A 15,002-nucleotide genomic window follows, 5' to 3' on the forward strand; every position below is an offset into this window, starting at 1 on the left:
CTTCCTCAATGGTAGTTTATAGGAGGAGGTATATATGGACATTCCAGCAGGCTTTTATGAAAATGTTGGTAAAGGAAAGGTGTACAGACTCAGAAAATCTCTGTATGGACTGAAATAGTCACCTAGGACATGGTTTGACAGGTTCAGAGGGGCACTCATCCGTTTTGGATACACGGACACAGTCTGATCACACCCTCTTTGTGAAGAGGAGAGATGCTCTGGTGTCAATTCTGGTTGTGTATGTGGATGATATAGGGGTGACAGGAAATGATCTGGAGGAGATTGATGATCTTAAAAAATCATTGCAGCAAGAATTTGAGATCAAAGGTCTTGGTGAGATCAAATATTTCTTGGAGATTGAAGTTGCAAGATCCAAGCATGGGATTTTCATTTCATAGAGAAAGTATGTACTTGACCTACTGCGGGAGACTGAGATGCTGGGGACCAAACCAGCAGAAACTCCTATTGATCCAAATCACAGAATTAATGGTGTGGATGGTGAGTTGGTAAAGGATGTGGGGAGATATCAAAGAATGGTGGGCCGATTGCTGTATTTGTGTATGACACGACCAAATATTTCTTATGTTGTCAATATTGTGAGTCAGTACATGCATGCACCTCGTGTTCAACACTAGGAAGCTATTGAGAGAATACTTGCGTATCTGAAAAAACACCCCGGTAGAGGCATTATTTTCTCAAATCATGAGAATTTGAAGCTAGAATCCTATACAGATGCAGACTGGGCAGGATGCTTAGATGACAGGAGGTCAACATCAGGAGTGTGTACCTTTGTAGGTGGAAACTTGATCTCCTGGAAGAGTAAGAAGCAAGCGGTTGTGGCAAGGTCAAGTGCAGAGGCCGAGTATAGATCCATGGCTCATGGTGTCTCAGAACTTCTTTGGGTTAGATCTCTTTTGAGTGAGATTGGGGTGAAAGTAGAGGAACCTATGATGTTATACTGTGACAATCAGGCTGCAATCAATATTGCCCACAACCCAATTCAGCATGATAGGACAAAACACATTGAAGTTGATAGACACTTTATAAGAAAAGGGTAACAACCGGAGAAGTTTGTTTGCCTTATGTCTCTTCAGAGTTGCAGTTGGCTAATGTTCTCACTATAAGGGGTGGCAAAGAACAAGCTTGAGCATAATCTACGCAAGTTGGGAATGTGTGACATTTACTCCCAACTTGAGGGGGAGTGTTGAAGATTAATCAATTTTATGATGTTTTTTTGAGTAGATGTTTTATGTTAGTTGTTAGATAGGAGGTGGGGACCACAGTAGTTATGTGAGTCCAATTTTTATTATGTTTTTGAGTCTTATATATGTTGTTTTATGTTTTGCCGCCCTATAAGGGCATAGTTGTCTTTGTACTGCTCTATTATTTTTAGTATAAATAATAAGTGAAGGGGGTGGCCAGATTATTGCTCTCTTTTCTTTTTAACTTCTCTTTTTCTCCTTCTCTCTTCCTTCTTTCTTCAAGAAACTGCTTTTCTTTCATATTTTTTAATTCAGCAGATTTCTACTCTTATCTCCTAATTGGTGCATCCTTTGTAAAGCTAATGACGAGTCTTGCTATTGCTTATTAATCTCCTACCCTTTTGTTTCTCTTATTTGGGAATGGTTTGTTGGAAGTGTTTAGATTCCATCATATGGATAGCCAAACCATGCTAGATGGCTGGGCGAAATTTCAAAAATTTTTCTAACCCTTGCGGGAATTGGTGAATTTGAAAACTGAATTTTCCAGATTGATTTTGCACTGAACCGGACCAGGTTTGAAACTAAATCAAGAGGGGAGAATTATACCTGATGCGGATACTACAAATGCAAGTCTCAATATAGAAGTTCACGCCCAAATCAGTCCTAAAAATTGTAGAAGAACTACTAAAGGGTAGTTTTGTAATTCTACTGTACTTTATTTTTCTTTCTTGTACTGTAATAGGCGTGTACTTTAGTGTACAGTTCTTTTATTATCTTTGTAAGGACAATCTTGTCCCATTTACATAAGATTAATATACATATCTCTTTTCTGGGTTGGTTTGATCAGATTGATCAACCCTAATAGATCTGAACTTTTGTCACTTTCCTTGTTCTTTCACTTTCTCACGAATTGACATGGTATCAGAGCAGGTTGCTCTCTGATCCTTATCTCCTCCTTTTTGATCAGTTTGACAACTTTAATCATTGCCGATTGACTCTGGATTGTTTCGATCTCTCCAGAGACCTATTCTCTGTGTTTTGCGCATCCAGGGAGAGAGATTTCATTAGATCTCTCTCGTATGACATTAGTTTGCAGGAAGAGATTTTATTTAGTCCAATCACTAATTCATTTAATATTTATTCTTTTTAGCTGATTAATGGACTATATTTGGTGCTTCTACCCTGAATCTACAAAAGATTGCAATGAAAGTTCTAAGTTTGACATGTAGTGCATCAGAATGTGAGCAAAATTGGAGCGTATTTGAGCATGTATGCCAAACTACTACACTAGAATACTTCCATTTTTTGGATAAACTATCTTAAATTTACGCATTTAATTTTTTTGAATTAGTAGATTCATATTAAGAAAATAAATCGGTTGGATCAGAAGCGATTAAATGACTTGGTATTTGTTAAGTTTAACCAGATGCTTTAAGAAAGTTTTGTCTCATGTAGCACCAATGAGCCCACTTCATTAAAAGATATAGATGAGATTAATGAATGGTTAATGGGGGAGGTAATACATGATGAGAATGGTGCAAAAGCTGATTTGGTGTTTGATGATGATACACTAACATGGGGAGATGTTCATCGTGCTTCTGGAGTTGAATTGTTGAAGATCCACTAAGGTATACAAGGTCTAGAGCTTAAACTTCACAAGTAAGAGCAACAAAAGCTAGTGGAAATAGACCAAGACACCTTCAATTGGAAGATGAAGAAGAGCAAGAAGTTGATGTTGAAGTTGAAGTTGAAGAAGAAATGGAAGAGGGTTTTGATGACTACAAGTCAGATGACAATGAAGATGAAGTTGAACTTCCAAGTGAAGATGAAGAGGATGCTAATTGAGTCTTGAAGAATGGCTGAAACCTTAGACTCTTTTTTTATATAGAAAATTGTCTATGAATATTTTTTTTGTAGAAAATTGTCTATGACTCATTTTTTGGGTAGAAAACTGTCTATGACTCTTCTTTTTTGTAAGAAATCTGTCTATGGATCTATGTCTATAATCTATGTGTCTTCTTTTGAAAGAAAATTGTCTATCTCTTTTTTTTGAAAGAAAATTGCCTATGACATGAAGTCTTGAACTTAATGTTAGTTGTTGAGTACTTGAGATGTTTTTATTTGATTATTTCAGATTTTTGTTGCCCTTTGTCATATTAATAGGTTGTTTATTAATAATTTAATTTAATTTGAAGTTTAGGTATATATATATTTTTTAATTATATCCTTCAATTCTCATTTTTTTTTTCTGATTTTTCAAAAAATTGTGCACCTCACCTTGCGCTTTGCACCTTGCACCTTAGGCACAAAATGGCCATTGTACATTTTTTGCGCCTTTTGCTTTTAAAACATTATTACTCCAAGATCTCTTGGGAACATTCATATCATGCATAATGGACCTAATAGTTTCAAGTAAGTGTCGGTTCTTCCGTTCAACCACACCATTCTGTTGTTGGGTATAAGAACAAGAAGTTTGGTGAATTGCCCCGTGTTGTTCTAAATATTGCTGAAATGGTGTTGAGTTGTATTCTTTTGCATTATTCGAACATAGAAGCTGAGTATAAAGACCAAATTGGGTACGAATTTCAGCATGAAACTTTTGGAAAATAAAGAACAATTCACTTCTGTCTTTCATAAGACAAAGCCATGTCATCATTGAATAATCATTAACAAAAATTACAAAGTACTTGTAGCCATTGTACGACACTACTTTATTTAGATCCCAAACATCAGAATGAACTAATGAAAAATGACTCAAAACATGATTATCAATCCTAGGACCGAAAGAGACTCAATGGTGTTTTCCAAACTGACACGACTCACAATCCAAAGAAGAAAGATGACTTAATGATGGAACAAGTAACTTCAAGGCCTTGAGAGACGGATGACCAAGTCTATAATGCCACTGGAGAGGAGTAAGAGAAGACTAAAGTGCTATTTTCGGACCACCATCATCAAGGTAATAAAATCCACCTACTTCATGCCCTCCACCAATCTTCATCCCCGCCTTGAGATCCTAAAACACAGAAGAAGAGGGGTAAAAGGTTATGGAACAATTAAGAGATTTAGTCAATCTACTAATAGATATGAGGTTAAAAGGAGATTTGGATACATATAAGACAAAGGATAAAGATAAAGATGTGAGGTCAACATTACCAACACCATAAATGGGAAAACTAGAACCATTAGCAAGGGTTACTGTTTGAGATGTGGAAGGTTGGAAAGAGAAGAAAACACACCTGGAGTCCCAGACATATGATCAAAGGCTCCAGAGTCAATAATCCAATGTGAAGGTTTGGATGCCAAACAAGCCATACCTAAATGAGCAAGAATGGTTGTATTCTACTAAGAGGATGTTTGAAGAAATTTCTCATACTCATCATGTGGGACACTCACCATTTCCTTCCCAGAAACACCTGTAGATGTTGAGGGTGTCTGATCAGCCTGTTGGTTCTCACTAATTGTGCCACTAACACTAATCCACAATATGTGCACCTCCTAGGACTAGTTATCCGTCCTCTTCCACGACCTCCCCTTGAATCTCGACTCCATTGTGACCACCCGTACAATTGAACATAGGACCGCCTTGGTTCCTTGGAAGTCCATGCCCAACTCCACCTCGGCTCCCTCTTGCCACCACAAAAGCAGACCTATCCAAGAAAGTGGAATGCTCCATGGGTTCAATAGAAATCCTCCGGTGTCGGGCAGAAACCACCTGAAGAGAGGGAAGAGTAGATCCACCTAATATTTGTGCCCAAATAGGTTCATATTCAGATTTCAATCCCACTAAAAATCTTGTCACATTAAGTTGTTCCCGTTATTGCTGCTGAATTTTAATATCCAAAGTCAAAGGGTGATACACATTAAGCTCATTACGAAGATTTTTCATACTTGCATAATATTTCTCTAGACTTTGATTTCCCTGCTTCAAGTTAAAGTACTCTTGATAAAGTTGGTATACTCTAATGGTGTTATCTTGGCCAAAATCAAGTTTCTTAGCATGGTCCCAGATCTCCTTAGCTGTATCCAAAAACATAAAATTCACACTAGTTTTAGGCTCTATTTAGTTTTGGGCTGATATTACTTATTTTTATTTACATAGTATAGTTAAGGAGTTATTGGGCCTTAGGCCCATTAGTTATGTTTAAGTTAAGAGCGCTTATTCAGTTCTTACAACTAGTTGACTTACTAAGGGCATACTTGTCTTTGTACTCTCTTTTATTTGTGAGTATATAATCTAATGAAAGGGGCGGCCAGACCTAATCTTGGTTTCTCCCATTCTCTTCTATCTCTCTTATCTTTCTTTCTAAGCATAAACATTTTCTTCTCTTTATTTTCTTCTTTCTTTTATAGATTTTATATCAAAACAAGTTATCCAAACTTTTCTACTTGGTATTAGAGCAAGTTTAAAGATCTTTTGAGCTGCTCCATCATGTAGCCCTAAATCTGCCGATTGCATGATGAGGTAAAGGGCTGATCAAAGACTTCAGGTAAGCCCGGTTTTTGGATTTTTTGGTGGATTTGCAATCCTTTGTAGCTGGTCTAGGGTTTGACACCAAAATCAGGAAGAACTGGAGAAAGGGGGAGAGTCCTGATATAGTAGGACTCTTCAATTTTAACCTAGGAAGTGACACTCTAGTTTTTTAGGGTTCCTTGAGGTTTTTTGAAGGAGGTGGTTCAAGTCCCAACCTTTTTGGAGGTCTCTGGAGGGAGCGACAACCTCTTCTCTCTCTTTTCGCGCTCTCACGAAAAAGGGAATCTTTGGAGAGAGGGGTTTCTAGGGTAGCAAGAAGGTGTTTGAGCTTTCTAAAGGTGACAAATACCTTTCTTTTCCTGGTGTGCCTTTTAGATACTTAAGAATTCGATACACAACTTCAAGATGTTCTTCGTACGGGGAGTGCATAAATTGACTCACCATGCTCACAGCGAAGGCAATGTCAGGACGTGTATGTGACAAGTAAATCAATCTTCCTACCAGCCTTTGGTATCTACCTGCATCTATTGGAACCCCATCTTTAACTTCTCCGAGTTTAGCCTTAACTTCTATCGGAGTGTCTGAAGGTTTGCATCCACTCATTCCAGTTTCTTTCGAGAGGTCTAGAATATATTTTCGTTGCGAAACCACAATGCCCTTCTTTGATCTAGCCACTTCCATTCCAAGAAAGTACCTTAGCTGGCCTAAGTCTTTAATCTCGAATTCCTTGGCTAAGCTCTGCTTTAGTCTGCTCATCTCTTCAATATCATCTCCAGTCAAGATTATGTCATCAACATAGACAATCAGAACCGATACCTTGTCTTCGGTGGATCTTTTTGTAAAAAGAGTATGATCAGATTGTCCTTGACTATATCCTTGACTTTTAACGAACCTTGTGAATCTTTCAAACCAGGCTCTAGGAGACTGTTTAAGTCCATATAAAGACTTTTTTAGCTTGCATACCTTAGTTCCAAACTTCTCAGTGAAACCAGGTGGAGGCTCCATATATACTTCTTCCAAGTCTCCATTCAAAAAGACATTCTTCACATCTAGGTGATTCAGTGGCCAGTCAAGGTTTGCTACAACAGATAAGAGTACTCGAACTGTATTTAGTTTCGCCACTGGAGAAAAGGTCTCAGAGTAGTCCACTCCATACGTCTGAGTAAAGCCTTTAGCTACTAGGCAAGCCTTATATCTCTCCAAGGATCCATCTGAGTTGTACTTCAGAGTGAACACCCATTTACAACCAACAACTGTCTTTCCATCCGGCGGATCCACTTTCTCCCAAGTAGCATTATTTTCCAAAGCTCTCATCTCCTAAAAAACAACTTCTTTCCACTCAGGAACATTTAGAGCCTCCTGGATACTGTTAGGAATGAAAACTGTGAAATAAAGGCACAATATGAAGGTGAAATATTTTTGTAAGATACAAAATTTGACAGAGGATGTTTTGTACAAGACCTAACACCTTTCCTAAGAGCAATGGGAAGATCAAGCTGACTGGAAGAATTAGAATTACCTGGAGGAATATTTTCAGGTATTTTTGGAGAATTATCATGAATTTCATGATCCACCCTCAGATCAGATTCTTGTTGATGCTGCGGAATAGTGCCTCTCCTTTTCAGTGCTAGATGTTCCCTTGAATATACAAGGCCTTTATACTGTTTCGCACACATCTCTGTTGTTTCAGCTTTTTTATTTTGAGATGGCATCACCGAAGGTTGTTCATTTTCAATATTTAATTCATTTATTTCCACTGATTTTGTATTTTCTGCCTTACTTTCTTTCGGTGACTGGTTGTGAGGAACATCATTATGGACAAATTCAAACATTAAATCAGAACCAACTAAAAAACCATCTTCACTAGTGTTGCTCTCCCCCTGAAGATGGGAGTGTCTGTAGTAGGCGGTTCCTTCAAAGAATGTGACATCCATAGTCACAAACATTCTTTTCAAAACTGGATCAAAGCATTTGTAACCTCTCTGATTAGTGGGATAGCCTACAAAAATACATTTATGTGCTTTTGGATCATGTTTTGAATGTTTAGGATCATGGTTATGAACAAAAGCCACACTTCCAAAAATTTTTAAGGGAATGTTTGTCACTAGCCGAGAGTTTGGAAAACAGTCAGTGAAAACCTGTATGGGTGTTTTAAAATCCAAAATTCGTGTAGGCAGTCTGTTAATCAAATAAGTGGTTGTTAAAACGACTTCTCCCCAAAGATACTTGGGAACCTTAGTTTGAAAACTTAGGGCTCTAGCAACTTCAAGGAGATGTTTGTTTTTCCTTTCAGCCACCCCATTTTGTTGAGGTGTATTATTACACGAACTTTGGTGTAAATTCCTTTCTTAGCAAAAAAATTCCCTAACACAATGTTAAAAAATTCCTTTCCATTATCACTTCGAAAAATTTTAATTTGAGTCTGAAATTGTGTTTGAACCATGTTATAGAAAGTTTTAAACACAGTTTCAGCATCTGATTTCTCTTTTAAAATGAAAACCCAAGTGACCCTATGATCATCAATAAAAATAATGAACCAACGCTTTCCAAAAAGAGTTGTTACTCTAGAAGGACCCCAAACATCACTGTGAATCATGATAAATGGTTTTGATTTTTTATATGGTTGGGACGGAAAAACAACATGATGATGTTTTGCTAATTCACAAGATTCACACTTAAAACACAAATGATTTTTATTCATGAATAACTTGGGAAATAGATGCTTTAAATATTGAAAGCTAGGATGTCCTAACCGATAATGCCATAACAAAACTTCACTGTCACTAAAAACCGAGATAGAGCTGAAACAAGTCTGTCGGTCTTGCCTTCCAAAGGTTGATCCTTTATTAAAGAGGTAGAGGCCACCATCCAGTTTAGCACCCCCAATCATCTTCCCCGAGGTTAAATCCTGTAATTCACAACAAGAAGACCAAAAATTAATCTGACATTTATGATCAAGGGTTATTTTGCTGACAGATAAGAGATTGTATGATAGGTTAGGAACATGTAGAACATCGATTTAGAGAAGGAGAAATAGACACAGTTCCTTTCCCAGCAACAGTAGCAAAGGAACCATCTGCAATTTTAACCTTTTGATTCTCTGCACAAGGTTTATATGAAGAGAAGAATTGTGAAGTGCCGGTCATATGATCAGTGGCACCTGAATCTAATATCCAAGAGCCATTAGATTTGGTACAAGCAATGGCTGCAGTGATAAAATTACTTGACTGGGCTAGAGAGCAGGATGGGTTAGAGTTTCTTAACGATTGAGATTGAAACATTTTATATAAGTGCTCTATTTGTTCTTTTGTGAAAGGAAGAGACTCCGAGGATGATTGCTGCCCTGGCTCCGAATTGCTTACTTGAAGCGCGCGGACATCTCCCCCTGACTTGTTGTCACTGTTTGATTTTTTCTTCCAATCTGCTAGTTTCCCGTGCATCTTCCAACAGGTTTCCCGAGTATGCCATGGCTTTTTACAATGATCACACCAAGGTCTTTGCTTTCCTCGTTTATCTCCGTCTACGTTTGCACCTCGGGCCACAAGAGCAGACCCTTCATTCTTAGTTTTTGTTTCATTAACATTCTTCAACATCACTTGCCGCCATGCTTCTTCTCTACGCACTTCTAGAAAAACTTCTCTTATAGTAGGCAAGGGCTTTCGCCCTAAGATACGTCCCCGAACCTCATCGAGTTCTTTATTCAAACCAGCCAAGAAGACAAAGACCCGACCTCTTTCTATCTTCTTTTGGTACCGAGCACCGTCACTCAGACTTTCCCATTCTTCTTCTTCTTCAAATAAATCCAGCTCCTGCCAAACAGCCATCATCTCATTATGATAAGCAGTTACGTCACGCTTACATTGCTGCATCTTCCACATTCGGGTATTCAGTTCGAACAGTTGTGAATGATTGTCCAGATCTGAATAGGTTTCCCTAACATCTTCCCACACATCAAGAGCAGTCGGTAGGAACATGAATGGTTTTCCAACCAAAGATCCATAGAGTTGATCAAACTGCCTGTACTTTGGATCATCAGTGGCTGGCGGTTTTACTTCGCCATTCAAATAGCCGAGTTTCTCTTTGCCGTCAATCACCAACCGCACGGACTAAGACCACTCAAGATAATTCTTTCCATTCAATTTGTGAATGGTAATTTGAAGAGAATTCTCAGAGAGAGAGATGGCCGCTGACTGAATACCTCCCTCCAAAGATGTCACACCACTGGTAGCATCCAAAGAGGCTGAACCGGAGCCAACCATGGCGGCCTTAAAATTCATGATCGGACCCTAAAGCTCTGATGCCATGTGGAAAAATAAAGAGGAAGAGAAGAAGAAATGAAGAGGGAGAGAAAAAAAATACTTCTGTATTGATAATATGTTGAGCATACAACTTAAATAAGAAAAGATAGGAGAGACAAATTCCTAGGATCTCTCTCAATTACTCCTAGAATCTCTCTCAATTAGGGATTGATTAAATCTTTCCCTTAATCCTAGGATATGACTTTCCTAATTTTATTCAAATCTAATCTTTCCTAAATTTATTCAAATTTGTAATCAATCAAATCAAATCTTTCTAAGTTTGCAGCAAATCATATCTTTCTTAATTTGCCGCAAATCATATCTTGTCGACAAGAGAAAAGGTAACAACCGGAGAAGTTTGTTTGCCTTATGTCTCTTTAGAGTTGCAGCTAGTTGATGTTCTCACTAAAGGGGTGGCAAGGAACAAGCTTGAACATGATCTATGCAAGTTGGGAATGTGTGACATTTACTCCCAACTTGAGGGGGAGTGTTGAAGATTAATTAGTTTTATGGTGTTTTTCTAAGTAGATGTTTTATGTTAGTTGTTAGATAGGAGGTGGGGACCTTATGTGAGTCCAAATTTTATTATGTTTTTTGAGTGTTATATATGCTGTTTTATGTTTTGCCGCCCTATAAGGGCATAGTTGTCTTTGTACTGTTCTATTATTTTAGTATAAATAATAAGTGAAGGGGGCGTCCAGATTAATTGCTCTCTTTTCTTTTCAATTTCTCTTCTTCTCCTTCTCTCTTCCTTCTCTCTTCAAGAAACTACTTTCTTTCATATTTTTTTAATTCAGCAGATTCCTACTCAAACCAAGAGGGAGATGTATACCTGATATGGATACCACAAGTGTAGATCCCAAGGTGGAAGTTCTCGCCCAAATTAGTCCCTAAAACCAACTTTCACTGAAGATGGCATAGCTTGATGTTGAAGCCGGTTCAACAACATAGTTTTCAACAAAACTGCAACCCAACTGCTTGGATCGAACTGGGGAGGTGAGCACGGATTTTCTCTAATTTTTTTTTGCAAAAATTAGAGAGAAAGAACTGATCTTTATCAGTCCCAAAGTTGTGGTCAAACTAGGGTTTCTTGGGAAATAAGAGAAAAAGAAGAGAGTGTAGAATTAACTGGTGTTCTAGCGCAATTCGCCCTCTTCTTCTTTTATCTCTTTATGGAGCACTTCTCCTAATCAAATTTGGAGATTATCCAAATCTTTATTTGGATTTGGACTCTATTAAGAGATAAGACTTATCCTCTTAAAAGGATAGTTGCTCCATACCCATTTCCAAGCCCAGATTCGCCCCACATATTAATTATGGGCTTTAGGCTCATCAGCTATATGCCTCACAACCCAAAAGTGTTGTTTGGCCAATTTAGGTTTGATTTGTATGGCGTGGGACCCCACAATGACCTCACATAAGCCCACATGGGTTTGGCCCAACCTTTATGAAAAGGCCTGGCCGACTTCACTGCTAAACACAGTGAACCCCTGAGCACATCACTATGGGCTCAAAATGGGCCCAACATTTATAGTTAAATGATCCTTGAATCCAGCCATCCTATGAAAACCCAAGGATAATGGACTTAAGTAAGATAAAGCCCATCAGGTAATCAGCCCTTAATGGTCTCTTACACTTAACCTCTCAGCCCATAATGATTAAACATTGCCCGACAGGGAAGGGCCTCTCCCCTGGCTGCAAGGTGTAGTGTCACACTCTCTGCTCGGATGGATCTCGGGAATTAAAACCTTTTGCAAACATTTTTCGTAAAACATTATATATATATACATATATGTATATATATCATATAAATATATTTTGCAAAACCAAATCTCAAACACAGTTGAAATCCACTGCCGACAATTTAGGTTTCCATCAGAGAGAGTGTAAACCCTATCATTCACTTTGTCCGACAAAGGGGCCGATCCTATCACTATGATCACCCACTCAAATGAATTCTCAGATTGCCCCAATATACCCGGGTTAGGGGTTATGTGTAACTTTCCATTTTTGCCCATCAATCTCCAAGGTCCAGGGCATAAGTGGAAAATGGTCCGGGTTCAGTGTTCTAACCAAACACAAACCACGTGCTTCAAGTCTCAATCTAGTAGCTGAGACAAGCTGCCCCAACTTCTTTGGCAGCATATCAGTGTCAGCCTTGGCAAGATAAACTCCCCAAGTCTATCAAACGGCTGGGAACATTCTAAACTAACATGATTCTCATAAGTGTCCAGTGTAAGGGGTAAATTCACAGAAACATACCAATGTTAACATGAAACAATAATGTACTTTTATTCATTTACAATAAATGTATCTGTACATCAATCTGATTGGAGCTAAGGGCATACACTGTCTAATAGTAAACATAAATCTGGATTTATGTTTAGAAACATGAATCAGATTGCCAAGCCTGCACATAATTCCTTGCACTCTCCAACACTTGAAAATGTATAAGGTGATTTTCTCCAAAACAATTTGTGGAGCATTTGGTAAGCTTGTGAGAACCATAAGGGTACTTATTTTCTGAGGCAATTTCCTCTTCCATTTTCCTTTATCTTGAAAAGAAAGCGTCTGTGTGGAGCAAATTAGATTATGATATTGAGATTGTAGTGTTTGTTTCTCTAATTTTGAGTTCTAGAAATTTATATTCAGTTTATAAGATTGATACAAGAAAACAATCAAGCTGTACTCAACAGTTGAGCATTATTTATTAAGAGCTACTGACCTGACTATTTAATATCATCATTTAAGTATTCACCACTGGATTTTAAAGTCATAGGCTACTACTGGGCTGTAAGGGCAACCTCTAAATGGCCCATCACTGGATACGGTTTAATGTGGGACCCAGCATTCATCGAGTATCAGGTAACAGAATGATGTAGAGCTGACAATGGGTTGGGTAGGCCACTACTAAGCTGTGAGCTAATGACCTGATCTACCCTGACCCAGACCCAACCCAACCCATTGACAGCACTAAGATGATGTACCTCTTAGTAGGAACTCCTACAGTGCCTTGAGTTTTACGGCTAACACATGAGATTATAGAAACAGGCATATGGGGCTGTCATATTTGTTGACATTCTTCTGTGATTGTATTAACCTCAACGATTTAGAGTAACAAAGAATTATTCATATTCTCATTCCCAAATATTATGTATATGGCACTTAACAGAGTGGAATGAGGGAATAGGATTCATGCTGCCGAGCCCATACAGTTGGGACAAGGCTTAATTGAGTTGAATATTTAGAATAACAAGGATTATTGACAGTCTGGTTTCACAAGTTCTTTTATGTACCAACTAGCAACTTTGATTTCTTCATATTATCATTTCCATATGTTATTTTCTTTCCTAAGGTTTACATTGTAGTATGGAAGCCCCATTTCACTGTGTCCTAAATGACAATGATGGGTCCTTGCTTTTCTGATGCCTAGGAAGATCAGCTAGACAATTGAAATGGGTCAGTTGGCTAAGATACATAGAAAGATTTGAAGGTATGGGTTGGTATACTCTGCAACATGTGCAATGTGGCAAATTCGTATTATTCTCCCTTTGTGTTTTGGTTTTGGTTTTGGTCTGTCAATGGTACACAAAACATGTTCACTTATGGCTCCATTTCTGTGCATGTTTTGGTTTTGGTCTATGGCAAGCATAAACATGTCCATTTATATTCCATTCCGTGCATGTGAGCGGTGCCTGATCATGCTAAATTTTATACAAGCACAAGGGAAATGGTAGGCCAATGCTTCCTGTCCTGCTGCGAGCAGATGGCTGGTGAAGACTGTACATTACTGAGCCCATGTTCAACATCAGTGTTGACAGGCTTACTGAAGATGCGAGCTAGCCTGGTTGGTATAATCCATGAATGTTGGTTGATGCTACAAACCTGGGCCCGAAACTGTCTTCACTGACTAATCTACTAACCTACTTACTACAGCCGCCTGCCCACTGAAGGAAAACATGTGGCCATACATCCTGGATGGCTAGGATGGCAACCAATCTGTTTGTTCTTGTCCTGCCATAAGCGAATAGATGCATTATTCTCTGTTTAGTCCATGCTCAGCACTAGTGTTCGCATGCTTGTTGAAGTCTTGAAGATGCCAGCTAACTCAATTGGTAAACTTCACAGTGTTGGTCGATGGCCCAGACCTTGGTCCAAAACTTGTCTCCACTGCCTATCCTACAAACTACGTCCATCACTTGCCCACCAAAAGATGTCCAGGCATGCCTACTGGATAGCAAGCAGTGTGTCTTTCCTTGTCCCCAGCTACAGGACAGAAGTTCTTTCAGACAAGATCAAAGGATGATTTGAATGATTGGTTCTCCTTTTGTTGCCCATATCTATATCGATTATTTGCCCATATGGAGGACATATTGAATGTTAATGGGATTGTGCATTTGGCAGAATGTACTTCTAGAGTTGATACATGTCATGTTCTTAGGTCTTGGACCTTTTGGAATTTCTTCATCTGCCATTTATAGAGTATAGAATGTCTGAAATCCCCCAATATTAGCATGCTCCTTGTGTCATTCATTGGTTTTATATTGGAATTTAAATTACTTAGACTAGAACATATGGACACCATCTAGGTCCCTGATATGCCACATTGATTTTCTATATTAAATGCTGTTCTCAGATCTCACCGTCATCATTCCTATATGCAATAATACATGTATATAATTTATATTAGTTGAAAGGTGGATGATGTACAGGAAATGACATTTTTATTTGGATGTGTGAGGCATGTGGCATGGGACGGAGTCTGATGTGTGAGGCATGTGAATGAGTGAGGCATGCAGTGAGGTCAACATTACACCAAGGGATAAATCAGAGTCTGATGTGGCATGGGACGGGCGAATGTGACGAAAACACGTACCCCTCGTTGAAAAAGACAGAAAAACAAAAACCCTGTTTCTTTGAAGGGACCGCATATCTCCTTTGGCCAAGTAAAATTGTGGTCTATTGCACTAATTTTTTTCCCTCTTATTTTAATCACCCAGCCACATGGTGGCCCAAATATGGAGTGGC

General features: G+C 38.5%; 1 long non-coding RNA gene across 2 annotated transcripts in view; it reads left to right on the plus strand.

The window, feature by feature from the left end:
• The window catches only part of LOC104590785 (uncharacterized), a 41,995-nt gene extending 27,319 nt beyond the window's left edge, over nt 1-14,676 (plus strand). Inside the window, exons 2-4 of one of the 2 annotated variants that reach the window (XR_016084416.1) lie at nt 13,408-13,467; nt 13,624-13,821; nt 13,911-14,676. This is a non-coding gene — a long non-coding RNA (uncharacterized LOC104590785). Of the gene's footprint in view, nt 1-13,407; nt 13,468-13,623 lie in introns of both variants that reach the window. The other variant, XR_016084415.1, reaches the window with a different exon arrangement.
• The last annotated feature ends 326 nt before the right edge of the window (nt 14,677-15,002 follow it).

This window comes from Nelumbo nucifera, chromosome 3, assembly GCF_055504915.1.
Source record: "Nelumbo nucifera cultivar China Antique chromosome 3, China Antique-T2T, whole genome shotgun sequence".
Classification (NCBI taxonomy): domain Eukaryota; kingdom Viridiplantae; phylum Streptophyta; class Magnoliopsida; order Proteales; family Nelumbonaceae; genus Nelumbo; species Nelumbo nucifera.